Raw genomic sequence first — 13,890 nt, 5'->3', positions numbered from 1 at the left:
ACTGGTTATGTAGCAGGCAACTGTTAGTGTTGTCACTGATCTGACTGAAATCACAATGGAGTTTGTCTGTCACTTTGCGTCTTGCCTGTGGACTGCTGCCTGCCAGTCCTAGGTGAACCTTTCAGTACTTTGTTTAGTGAGTTACGTGACTTTCGAAGTCACAGGTCTGCAAATCAATGAAAACTAACCCTAATCAATATAATTTCGCGGAAATATTTTGTTATTGTTGTTTTGAAATGTTTGATTTGGTTGACATTGACAAGCAACAATCATCCATGTTTTCTGTTCTTTCTTTCATGTTGTACGTCAGCTCTCCCCAGGGGCGAGGGGAGGACACAGGAGCAGCAGGCGGCGGATGCTGTTGAACAGGGCCAGGATCGGGCTGGCGAGGGCTCCTTTGCTGGCCCCAGTAAGTTTTCATTTTAGACTAGTACCTATTTGTCCTAGCGTTCCTCATTTGATTTTTTCAAAATCGTCTTTGATCTTCTTGTAGACTGTATCTAAATTCTTATCCTGCCTCTACTATGACTCCCTGTAGTATTACTAGATTATTCTTATTAGTCTGTCTGTGTAGCTAACTAAGATTGCACGGTTGGCGAAACTCCCATTCTAGTCAGCAATAGCTCTTTCAACTTAGTGCAGTCCTCTGGGATTGTCCATAATGTCTTTTGAAGTGTTCTATCTGCTTTGAAAATTCCCAACTATAAAATGTGAATGACCACCAAGAAAGAATAAGATACTACCTTTTGGTTTGGATAGGAGGACAATCCATACCACTACAGTGGCGCGGACAATTCTTCTGAAGAAACAGAACTATGGACAATAAATAGTGCATTGCTTATCAATTATAATAGGCGCTGTTAGAGTTTCCACATACCTCTGTGATAGCAGACTTTGAACCCCCAATGTCCTTACTGACTGACTACATAGTGTGGCACAGTCATTTACCTCCCGAATTCATCGATCATTGATCCCCAATGATGATTATCCAACGTATCTGAAGAGTACGGAGTCAGAGTCAAGAAGTGTCAGAGGCACGGACTCATGCTTGCAAAAATTGCAAAACCTTTCTCTCAGTCACTCTAGTCTGGACCAAAAAACACAGAGTCTCTCTAAGTTTAAAAGCTTTATTAAAAGTAAACACATTTATTAAAATGAAGTCAATATAAAAAAAGGAAACGTTTAACTGAGAATGGAAAAGTGGTTAGTGCTGACGATTAATTGAAGACATTTCTTGTGGTCGAGCCGAGCTCTCACCTTGTTTCAACTTGATCTTGTTGTTAGAAGTCCATCTTCTGTCTGTGTGGAAAAAAATGGTGCGTGTTAAAAAGCCAGCCTTCATCAGTAGTGCCAAAAAGTGCTGCATTACATTGTTTTCACATGTGTTCATTCCTAGACCAAATACTAGTGAGTGGTTTAATCTAACATTCTTAAATGTACTTTGTAGGTGGAACATCTGGTGGCGGGGCCAACGCGGAGGTGGTGGTGCTCGACACGGAGGCGGAGGGCAATTCCTTAGGGGAGGATGCGGCGGTTCCAGTGCCGGCTGTGAGAGTTCAGACGGTGGTGGTGGCGGGTAGAGGTAAGCTCTTATATATTCCTTACTTATTGAGATTGAAGACGTGGCTGGGAAGGAAAGAATATGAGATGCATGGGTGGGTGAATGATGAAGCAATGATTGGTGGAAGGACAACAGCCTGGGTGGGGACACTGAAACTGTATGTGTCCATATACCTGGATCATGCTACTATCTGACTCTTAGATAGCATATGTGTATCTAGAGCAGGGGTACTCATAGTACGGCCCGCGGGCCGGTGGCGGCCCGGCAAGCCTTCCTTGGCGGTGCGCAGACATTGCAGACAATCACTGCTCCCCCGGCCCCCACAGAGCCTAGTGGAGATGCAGGGCCACAAAGAGGTGAAATAGAACAAAGCCTCTGCTCTGTGGGGCCGGGCAAGCAGTGATTGTCAGGGTGGAGATGCAGGGGCGCTACAACAAACAAAGCCTCAATAATATGTTAATGGTCTTTTAAAGACCTGTTAAGTACTTTGGTGTGGCTGTCTGTGTGTGCGCGTTGAGGAAGCTGTCTCTGCCCGGGCTGAAGGCTGACACAGACAGACACACACACAGTGAGATGACAGAGGGGGAGGGAGAGGGAGGGCAGGAGGGAGAGAGAGATGGAGAGGGAGGGCAGGAGGGAGAGCATGAGGGAGAGAGAGAGATGTATGTAAATGCTGGGTCTGGTGGCTCAGTGGATGAAGGCATCTGCTGCAGGGACCTGTGTGCAACCTCAGGTCACAAGTTTTCGTTTTGCTTTAGCCCCGCCCCCTCTGACTCCGCCCCCACCAGTGCGGCCCTCGGCCACAAACTACACTGTAAATTTAGCCCCTGAGAGAAAGTTTGTGAGTACCCATTATCTAGAGAGAGTAGACGGTCAGTGGATGAACTAAGTGTAACTTTGAAGAGCATGTAACACTGCACCCGCACGTCCGTTCCAGTGTAGGAAAGGCAAGGAAAAGAAGTTTTAATTTTGTCCAAATACTACCATCAATAGTAGCAGTAGTTTGTATTGCAAGCACAGCATAGATCCGGTTATTACGGTGGCCACTCCCTACCTCTCTTAATAAGTTTAGTAGTACTCAGTCATTCATGTGTGGATGTATCACTGGTCACTCAATAAAAAGCAAAGCACCTAAAGTCATCCCATATATAAGCAAAAACATCCCATGTGAAGTGATAGATAATCAGATTATTTATCTTCTTCAATTTTCCATTTCTAGTACTTATTTGCACTGTAGGGTGAAAGTTAAATTAATTAAGCAGTAGCCCTTGTAACAGAGTATTCTCAGTGCCACCCGTAATAGAAAAGTAGGAGCTTCACCACCTGCATGTACTGGACGGGTACAGTAACGCAACGCAAGTCTAGGTCACTCATCATGGCGTGCGTCTCTTTTTCTCGGGTGCAAGTTCACTGCGCTGGCATTATGCCGGCTTGCAGAAGATAACGTACCAATTTTCCTAAACAAGAGACAAGAAGAAGAATAAGACTGGTGTACTTTCATAGTCGACTCCAATGGAAGTCCATAATGCTCGTAGAATTTGTTCCTTAAACTCCCACTAATGTTAGAGCAAGGATGAAGAAGTGGGAGGTTAGATAGATACTGGCCTCAATAGTTATGTAATGCGCTTGCAAGTTGCTAGTTGTGCAACACAAATTTCTGCTGAATGATTGGGTTAATCTTAAAGAGCATTGGTTACAGACTATGTCTTTCTTTCTTCATATAGATGCTCCTTCCAAACGAACAAGGAGGAAGGAGCTGGCTAGAGCGGCCCGGCAACGGAGGATCGATGCCACTGTTGCGGAATACCGGCGGCTGGTGGCCCTGGAGGACGAAGAAAGTGTGCAGTCGACCACAACAACAACGTCGTCTGCATCGGCCTCCGTGCCCCCACGGGCTGCCACCCAGCACAGTGCTCCACCCAGACTGAGCCGGGCTGCCAAAGCCAACCGCCACCGCCGAGCGGCAAGGACAACAGCTGCCTCTCACAGCCATTGCACCTGCAAGGCAGTGAAGGCACGCCTGCGCCGCAGTACCCTGATGGTGTCCCGCCTTCAGCAGGAGCTCCACCACTTTACAAACGTGTTGGAGGGGCTCCGCGTAGAGCACGCCTTGCTCCGCCAGGAGCATGATGCCCTGGCCCAAAAAGTAAACAGCATCCACCCATAGTGTCCCTTGCCCCTTTTTTAGAGACTTTTGGGGGGTGGGAATTGGGAGTTGGGTTTTTGGGGACTTTTGAAGGACAATCGTTGGGGTTAGGGAGGGTCTTGCGGGAGATTATTTTGTTAGGGATATAAATATACTTTTTCAAACTTTATCTGAGCATACCTGTTTTTTACTGCTTGCCTGGTGGGTGGGGGTTTAACAGTGACTTTGTTTTCCTGAAAGTTTAGTTCCATTTTTTTCCTTTAAGTGTAAATGCCCAAATGTTTTCAACACTCAGTGCCTCTCACAGAGTAAGTGAAGTGAATTCAAGAGTCCTAGGACTTTAGTAGTACTACCGTCAGTCTCTCGTCTCTCCTAATACTCCATTATACCCCAAACCACCAAACACTTATCTTACCTGTAATTTGTGTTTGAAAGTAGGGCTAGACCCAGGGCTGGCTCCACGGGAAACAGCGAATAAGGTTGGCAATCCTGGGCGGATAAAATTTCCTCATAGCGGTGGTACTAGTGGTGTGACACAGTAGCAGTTGCATGCCTATGAAAAAAAAGAAAATTATATCTGGTTTGTTCTCCTGAGCAATTCAACGGTACAATAGAATATAGCAGGTGACAGAAGTACACTAGAACAGTGCCACATTGTAGCCTAACAAATGGTAAAGTATAACTACTAATTCGGTTGAAGTTCTTTGACATTAGCCATGGGTCTTTGTCAAGCAGAGTAAGAATATATCCTCGGATTTCTTCACCAGCCTGTTGCTATCACCTTATCCTCCCCAGCAAGTGTGTGGATTTATTGCTGTAATTTAGTCACACATCAATCAAAACCACACAGCCCGGGGGAAGAGGGTTAGGGTTTGAAAAATGGATGGGTACGGGGGTTTTTGGGAAAGGTTTTGGGAGACAAGAAAAAATAGCACAGCATGGACAAACAATTGTGAACATAAACAAATCTTTGGGTACAAACCTATCCATCAATCTTTGAAAGTGCATGCACTACTTCATGCATGTCAGTGAAAAGTAAGTAGTACTTTCGACAACTGTGGAAGAAAGAATGCGACAGTACAGGGCGTGTGTGGAATTATTGATAACAATATTCAACATAAGGTCTCTGTTGCCAGATACCTGAGAGCCTTGCTGGTCACTATAAATCCATTCACAACACTCAATGGGGTTGGTCTGGAAGGTATAGTAGATAGAAAAGGAGAAATTGCTCTTTTTCTAGGTGTCCCCTCACTCACCAGGGTTGCCCCTTGGTGACATGCTTCATCATTGGGGCCATCCCAGTCCTCTACGGGCTGGGGCGTGCTGCGACTTGCGAATTACGTAGGAGCACTTACAAATGACTATGTGTGGTGCAGATGTGATTGTGGAGTGGACTAAGTGATGTGTTAAGGGATCAATTTAGAAGCAGAGAGAGATCCAAGAAATGCAGTCACAGTCAGAGAAAAAGACAAAGGATACTGTATCTGTATGTTGTTGTAGTTGTCCTGTTGAATTTGGTAAGTAAGTTGCATGCAGAAAAAAAATCCTCTTATTAGCGGCACTCCTCCATTGCAGCCGATGCTTCGTCCATCGATGTTGGTCACCAGAAAACACCCTGTAAAAAAAGCACAGCATGGATAAACAATTGAACATAAACAAACCTTTGGGTACAAACCTATCCATCAATCTTTGAAAGTGCATGCACTACTGCATGCATGTCAGTGAAAAGTAAGTAGTACTTTCGGCAACTGTGGAAGAACGAATGCAACAGTACAGGGCGTGTGTGGAATTATTGATAACTATATTCAACATAAGGTCTCTGTTGCCAGATACCAGAGAGCCTTGCTGGTCACTATAAATCCATTCACAACACTCAATGGGGTTTGTCTGGAAGGTATAGTAGATAGAAAAGGAGAAATTGCTCTTTTTCTAGGTGTCCCCTCACTCACAAGGGTTGCCCCTTGGTGACATGCTTCATCATTGGGGCCATCCCAGTCCTCTACGGGCTGGGGCGTGCTGCGACTTGCGAATTACGTAGGAGCACTTACAAATGACTATGTGTGGTGCAGATGTGATTGTGGAGTGGACTAAGTGATGTGTTAAGGGATCAATTTAGAAGCAGAGAGAGATCCAAGAAATGCAGTCACAGTCAGAGAAAAAGACAAAGGATACTGTATCTGTATGTTGTTGTAGTTGTCCTGTTGAATTTGGTAAGTAAGTTGCATGCAGAAAAAAAATCCTCTTATTAGCGGCACTCCTCCATTGCAGCCGACGCTTCGTCCATCGATGTTGGTCACCAGAAGACACCCTGTCCACTGCCTTCCTGATGCTGAATTGCGGCTCGCTAATGTGAAGCCTGACTCCATCCTTTTTTCCCCATTGCACAGACTGAAACCCGGCCTGTAATTATTCAACGAAAAACAGGAAGTGATATAATATTACAACACCACTGATAAATAAATATAAGGTATGTAGGCTGTGGAGTGCAAAAAGTCACACTTTGATTTTCCTAGTAGACAGTACAATATTTTTGAAAGTGCATACTCTGTCTGAGTCACTTTTTGAAGGATAAATAAGTATGGGCAAATTAATGTAGCGGATCTTTCCCCTCAAGCTAGGTGTACTGTAAACTGTGTTTTAGAACAAAATTAGATCTTCCCAGCAGTGCTCCCACCCAGACCCTTACTAAAGCCAGTCGCAAAAATGTAGAAGACCCCCAATCAAATCTCAAAAAACGAGGCCTAGCAGAAAACTGGTGACAAAACGTACTTTGAAAGTAAGAGTAGGCCCAAGTACCCCCTTACCCACCGTGGATTGCATTCAAACCACTTGCAAGCAACCAAGCAAAAGTATCCATAGCCAGCATCGCTCCAAGACTCGAAAACCCCCCCACCCAAACACATGCAATAGAAATACTGCTAACCCTAACGAACCCTAAGTTAAGAATAGTGGCAAAGGCTTTCTTTAACTATGCCAAATCCCCCCTTTCCCACCATGGATTTTCTTCAAATGACTTGCAACCAAAATTACACATTCTCACGAGTGCTCTAAGACCCCAGAACTCAGTTGCAAAAATCTAGAACACCCTGAAACACATGCAATCCTGCTGCTAGGGCTAACACTAACGAACCCTAAGTTACAAAAAGTGCAAAAGGCTTTTCCGCGAGGATTTTGTCCCAACCACTCCTACCCGGTATTAGACCTTCCCAGGAATGCCCCAAGATCCGCCAACCCACCCGCCAAAAAGCATAACACCCCCAAACAGGCCAAAAGCAAAATCTCATACTTGCAATATTTCTCGGCCTTCGGTCCAAATGCGCAGCGTAGCTAGGCCATAGGTCCGGTTTGCCACCACGGATTTCCTGAAAAGCAAATGCAATCAAGATTAGAGTGTCCCAGCAGTGCTCCCAGACCCCGAAACTCACCCACAAACACCAGGAAGCCCCCCAAACAGGCCCCCGAAAACGCTACATTGAGCAAAATGTGACAAATAGCACAAAAAAAAATCAGCGTGGATTTTGTCCAAACCACTTTTATCCGGTATTAGAGCTTCCCAGCAATGGCCCCAGAGCCGTCAACCCAGGAGAAAACGAGTAGAAGACCCCCAAACAGCCAAAGAGCAAAAGTACAAAAATGGGGACTTTGTCATTTTTTTCAAATTTCCCAAATCACTCCGCGCGCGCTCTGCAGCTAGGCCCTAACTCCCCTCTGCCACCATGGATTTGCTTCAAACCTCTTGCAAAGTAAAGTATATATAGCCAGCAGTGCGCCCAGACCCCGAAACTCACCCACAAACACCAGGAAGCCCCCCAAACAGGCCCTCGAAAACGCTACATTGAGCAAAATGTCAGAAATAGCACAAAAAAAATCGGCGTGGATTTTGTCCAAACCACTTTTATCCGGTATTAGAGCTTTCCAGCAATGGCCCCAGAGCCGTCAACCCAGGAGAAAACGAGTAGAAGACCCCTAAACAGCCAAAGAGCAAAAGTACAAAAATGGGGACTTTGTCATTTTTTCCAAATTTCCCAAATCACTCCGAGCGCGCTCTGCAGCTAGGCCCTAACTCCCCTCTGCCACCATGGATTTGCTTCAAACCTCTTGCAAAGTAAAGTATATATAGCCAGCAGTGCGCCCAGACCCCGAAACCCACCCACAAACACCAGGAAGACCCCCAAACAGGCCCCCAAAACGCTACATTGAGCAAAATGTCAGAAATAGCAAAAATAAAATCGGCGTGGATTTTGTCCCAACCACTTCTACCCGGTATTATTCCTTCCCAGGAATGCCCCAAGACCCGCCAATCCACCCGCCAAAAAGCATAACACCCCCAAACAGGCTAAAAGCAACATCTCCTACTTACAATATTTCTCGGCCTTCGGTCCAAACGCGCTGCGTAGCTAGGCCATAAGTCGGGGTTGCCACCACGGATTTCCTGAAAAGCAAATGCAATCAAGATTAGAGTGTCCCAGCAGTGCTCCCAGACCCCGAAACTCACCCATAAACACCAGGAAGCCCCCCAAACAGGCCCCCGAAAACGCTACATTGAGCAAAATGTCAGAAATAGCGAGAAAAAAAATCGGCGTGGATTTTGTCCCAACCACTTCTACCCGGTATTAGACCTTCCCAGGAATGCCCCAAGACCCGCCAACCCACCCGCCAAAAAGCATAACACCCCCAAGCAGGCAAAAAGCAACATCTCCTACTTACAATATTTTTCGGCCTTCGGTCCAAACGCCCTGCGTAGCTAGGCCATAAGTCGGGGTTGCCACCACGGATTTCCTGAAAAGCAACTGCAATCAAGATTAGAGTGTCCCAGCAGTGCTGACAGACCCCGAAACTCACCCACAAACAGACGGAACCCCCCCTAAGAGCACCTCAAAGGCAAGCAAGTCAGCAAAAACACTAAAAAATTTGCGCCTCGGATTTGGTCCAAACCACTTTTATCCGGTATTAGAGCTTCCCAACAATGGTCCCAGAGCCGTCAACTCACCTGCAAAGAGGTAGAACAACACCCCCACAAGTGCTGAGTCTTTCTTCATTGGGCGTAAACCAGCCCTCTGCTTTGATGGAAATAGGAGTCTGGAGGAGGAGGATAGAGGAGCATGTTCTTCTGAACTTGTGAACCTGAGGAATGCAGACTGCGGCACCTTCAAATCAATTAGCAAACCAGTGAAGACAGTTCTGCTGATGGGCTTGTTTTTGTGATTATCTGATTAAAGTTTGAAATATATTAACTGTGCACAACAAAGAAAGACAGACACACAGGAATAAAAGTGAATAAGGACGAAAAAGAAAGTTATTGATTCGCTGTCTCATTTTCAGGGCTCGGTATCACGGTCCAGGAATAAGAATAATGCTTTGTCATCATACTCTGCGAATTCAGGCAGGGTGAGCTCAGTGTCACCTGACAGAGTAGAAATTCCCTCATCTATGTTGCTGGCCACCTCGTCTTCATCCGGCGCGCTTTCTCGTACTCTGAAATCTGGTGGTATGAGGTGCTGATTCATCTTGATCATTGTTAACCTCTCCACATTTTTGGGCGAGAGGCGGCTCCGTTTGGAAGTTACAATGCCACCAGCAGCACTGAAAACACATTCAGAAGACACGCTTGCGAGTGGGCAAGACAAGTAGTTTAAAGCCAGGTTGGTGAGCTGTGGCCACAATTCTTTTTTCCCATACCAATACGCCAATGGGTCAGCATTAACATAGACCTCTGTTGAGTCATTCAGATAGTCCTTCACCATCGACTCAAGGTCCTCATCCAAGGTTCCTCCACTTTGCTTAGCTGTTGCTGTGCCTCTGACCTTTTGAGAACCAAACCCAAGCCGAGCTAGCCAATCCTCTTCAGCCTCCAATGTTTCTGTTGTGTCTGGTGCAGATGATACGGTTGCCGGTGTCTTTAATGGCTGAGAGGTCACTTGTGCCACAGCCACAGGTGCAGAAGTGGATTGTTTTGACTGGGGATGGCCTGCTGATGTACTCCCATTTCCTTCAATTTTCTGCCGTTCTCTTTCAAACCTCTTGGCTGACAAGGCTAGCCAACGTTTGTACTTTGGAACATGTTCATCATCAAAAGGAAAGAATGCTTGGCCTGCCAGCGCCTTTTTGTAGCGTGGATCCAGAATAGTAGCACAAATGTAATGCTCTTCTGAGTGGATCATTTTAAGACGTTCATCACCTTGTAGGAACTCTAATAATTTCTCAGCCAGAACAAAAGAGTCTTGGTTTTTTACATCTTTTTCAAACACAGAACACACCTCCTTCAGTTGGTGCTCCAGCATGTACAACAATTGGATAGCTTTTCCCAAATTACAGTCCTCCTTGCTGACTGCACGCATGAAGAACTCAAAAGGACGAAGCATGCGTGTCAGGCTTCGAACTATGTTCCATTGCGCCGCACCCATCCTCAGGTCCTCCTGAGCTGTACCCTCTGTAAAGAAATATTGATCGAGTACCGTATACTGCTCATACAGACGCTCAAGCATGTAGAAGGTTGAGTTCCAACGTGTTACCACCTCCTGGATGAGTGCTTTCACTGGCATTTGACGTTGATATAGCAGGCTCCTCAGCTGCTTCCGGGCCTTAAAAGAATGGCTGAAATGGTTGCACATTTTTCGGCAGGTGTCCAATACTCTGTACGCTGCACTGCCTTTATTACCCAAGAATTTTTGGACAACCAGGTTTATACAGTGCGCCAAACACGGCACTCTGAAATAGTAACCCAGCCTCATGGCCTTAACTATATTGGCGCCATTGTCCGTGGAAACATAACCAACCTGGCGTTTTTTTGGGGACAGCCAGTTAAGGACCTTTGTGTTAAAGACATCCAAAATGTTTTCTGCTGTGTGACGTTTCTCCAAACCAAACATGGCTAGTGTTGCATGTTTCCGAGCAGCTTTAAAAACAATGTCCGCGTCAAAACCTGCGTTTAGCTTTGCTTTAGCCCCTGAAAAAGAGACCCAGTGTGCAGTGATGCACATGTAATGAGCGCCTGCGCCACTGGTCCACATGTCTGTTGTCAGATGTCTAGTGTGAACAGCACTCTTCTGCAAAGCTGCCCCAATCACCTCCAGAACATCTTCATGTAGTGCTGGAACCGCAACTCGGGCAAAATAGAACCGGCTAGGAACCTTCCATTTAGGGCAGAGCGCTGCCACTAATTCTAGAAAACCAACCCCTTCTACAAAAGAAAAAGGGAGAAGGTCCAGAGCTAGCATTTTAGCCAGCTTAGTGTTATACAGACGTGTCAGTGGGTGGTTGCATTCATATTGCGCTTCTGTAAACAACATCTTTTTAATGTTGCCCTGGACCAAGGATTTACGGGATGATGATGATATCTTCGACCCAGTTACGCTCCCTGATGAACTTTTCCGCATTGATGTCTCACTCTCTCCCACACTCTTAGTGTGGCTCACATGGGGTGTGCTGCTGACAGGGGTACTGGGTGTAAGTGAAGTGTTTGAATCGTCTTCTTCCTCCTCGTCATCATCAGATGAAAAATCAACGTTTTCATTACGTGCAATTCGGGCTTCCTTGACCGCCTCTAGGTGCGCAAACCATTGGACAGGGTGCGCTCTCCTAAGATGACCTCTCTGGCCTCCGGTACCATAGTTGGTACCAAACTTACCACGACTAACTCGAAGCTTACACATGCTACAAATGGCTACGTTTTCCATTCTTGGGCAAACACTAAAGAAGTCCCAAACTGGAGACTTGAAATGTCTTTGGGGGCCGGAGGAGGTGGCGATACTGGTGGTGGTGGTCCTGCTGCTAATGCCAGATGAAGTGGAGGATGTGGATTGCCGAACTTCAGTACGTTTTGCACTTTCACCACCACTAATTGAGGTCGAGGTGGATGGAAGTCCCTTCTTGCGAGGAAGAAATGTGGAAGCGGTAGGTGTTGGTGTACTAGTTAACTCCAAATCTAATGATTGTTGTGTTTCCATTGACTCCTCGTCGACATCATCATCACGCTCAGCAGCTTCTCGGGATAGGGTCAAAATGTCTCTTTGCTGCATGCCCGCTGGGGCTACAGTAACCATTATGATGACTGGATTGTCGTCGTGAAGGGCTTCATCAGCATCAGTATGCGTCACTTCTTGTTGAGCCTCATCACACTCCATAGCTATGAGTTTTTCGACGACCTTCCTTTTACGCTTAGGTATCTTTGTCAGATCATGGTGTGCCTCACTCTCAGGCTGCTGTGGTGGTACCCATTCATCATCCAGATCATCAGTAGGAGGTGAGCTTGAAGAAGATGTAGACACCCCCCTTGATCTTTTCCTTGCTAGGGATGTGGAAGACAATGAATGATCATCAGGAGGAGTGGCTTCCTCAAATGATACCTCGGTCTGATTGTCAATTTCCTGATGTGCCCGTACTTCGGGAGGAACAACTATTGTGGGCACTTGTGACCCTCCATGCACCTCTGCTTGCGCATCTCCTTGCGCTGCCTCTCCTTCCACATGTACTTGGGCTTGTACTACTTGCACATGTTGTTGTTCAACACTTGTCAGATGAGTTACAACAACCTGTGTTGATTCAGGGACATTGCTGCTACTTTCTTGCGATGAGCCAACATCACTGGTCGATGGTGATTGGAGAAGTACACTGACTGCCTCTGAAGCACTCAAGGGCTTTGACTGAAGTTGGCATGGTGGTGGAGGCACTGAACCCAATGGAGCGGGGGTGCTGCTCCCAGCTTGGTCCCCAGCAGATCCTGCTGCTGCTGGCGCACTTTTTTTTTTGCTCCCAAAAAACGTGGCGGTTGGCACACCAGCCTCCTTGGTAACTTGCTTCTTCTGCTCCTTACTAGCAACTTTCTTGCTAGAGGAGCTACGGAGACCTTTTTTTGGGGCCATCTTCTTCAGAGCAGGTCAGACAGCAGGCCGCAGTTGCACGAATTGTAGAGTTGTCTGAGGCCAGACGTGACGTCGCGTGACGTTATGCTGCACACACACACCGCTGCAGGACTTCTTCCTGGCACTGGTGGTTCTCTTGAGTCTTGTGCACCTAAAAACAATGGAAGACAGAGGAACATCAGATCAGTTATACACCCCAAAAAAATCGAAAAAAACCCAGAAAAATCAGCACAATCCCATTCCATCCATGCCCTCCATGATGTTTAAGTTCAAGACACCCCACAGAAAGACTAGGCCCATGCTAGACTCAAATACCCCTGGTGAAAAGGCCACAAGTACAGCCCCCAAAAACGAAAATCACTGAAAAATCAGCACAATCCCATTCCATCCATGCCCTCCATGATGTTTAAATTCAAGACAACCCACAGAAAGACTAGGCCCATGCAAGACTCACTACCCCTGGGCATAAAGGTTGAAAAGTAGGCAAAATGGTTGCAGGCCTAACAACAATGCCTACATTCAAACTGGCCACTTGCCTCCCAGCACATGGCCAGGGCCTGTAGCAGCACTCAAAATGGCCCCCAGCCACATGGCCTGTCCCTCCCCATGAACACCCCCAAAAATCGAAAAACACTGCAAATCAGCACAATCCCATTCCATCCATGCCCTCCATGATGTTTAAGTTCAAGACACCCCACAGAAAGACTAGGCCCATGCAAGACTCAATACCCCTGGTGAAAGGGCCACAAGTACAGCCCCAAAAAACGAAAATCACTGAAAAATCAGCACAATCCCATTCCATCCATGCCCTCCATGATGTTTAAATTCAAGACAACCCACAGAAAGACTAGGCCCATGCAAGAGTCACTACCCCTGGGCATAAAGGTAGAAAAGTAGGCAAAATGGTTGCAGGCCTAACAACAATGCCTACATTCAAAATGGCCACTTGCCTCCCAGCACATGGCAAGGGCCTGTAGCAGCACTCAAAATGGCCCCCAGCCACATGGCCTGTCCCTCACCATGAACACCCCCAAAAATCGAAAAACACTGCAAAATCAGCACAATCCCATTCCATCCATGCTCTCCTTGATGTTTAAGTTCAAGACACCCCACAGAAAGACTAGGCCCATGCAAGACTCAATACCCCTGGTGAAAAGGCCACAAGTACAGCCCCAAAAAACGAAAATCACTGAAAAATCAGCACAATCCCATTCCATCCATGCCCTCCATGATGTTTAAATTCAAGACAACCCACAGAAAGTCTAGGCCCATGCAAGACTCACTACCCCTGGGCATAAAGGTTGAAAAGTAGGCAAAATGGT

Source organism: Lissotriton vulgaris, chromosome 10 (genome assembly GCF_964263255.1).
Source record: "Lissotriton vulgaris chromosome 10, aLisVul1.2, whole genome shotgun sequence".
NCBI classification, from domain to species: domain Eukaryota; kingdom Metazoa; phylum Chordata; class Amphibia; order Caudata; family Salamandridae; genus Lissotriton; species Lissotriton vulgaris.
This window is presented reverse-complemented; position numbering follows the sequence as displayed.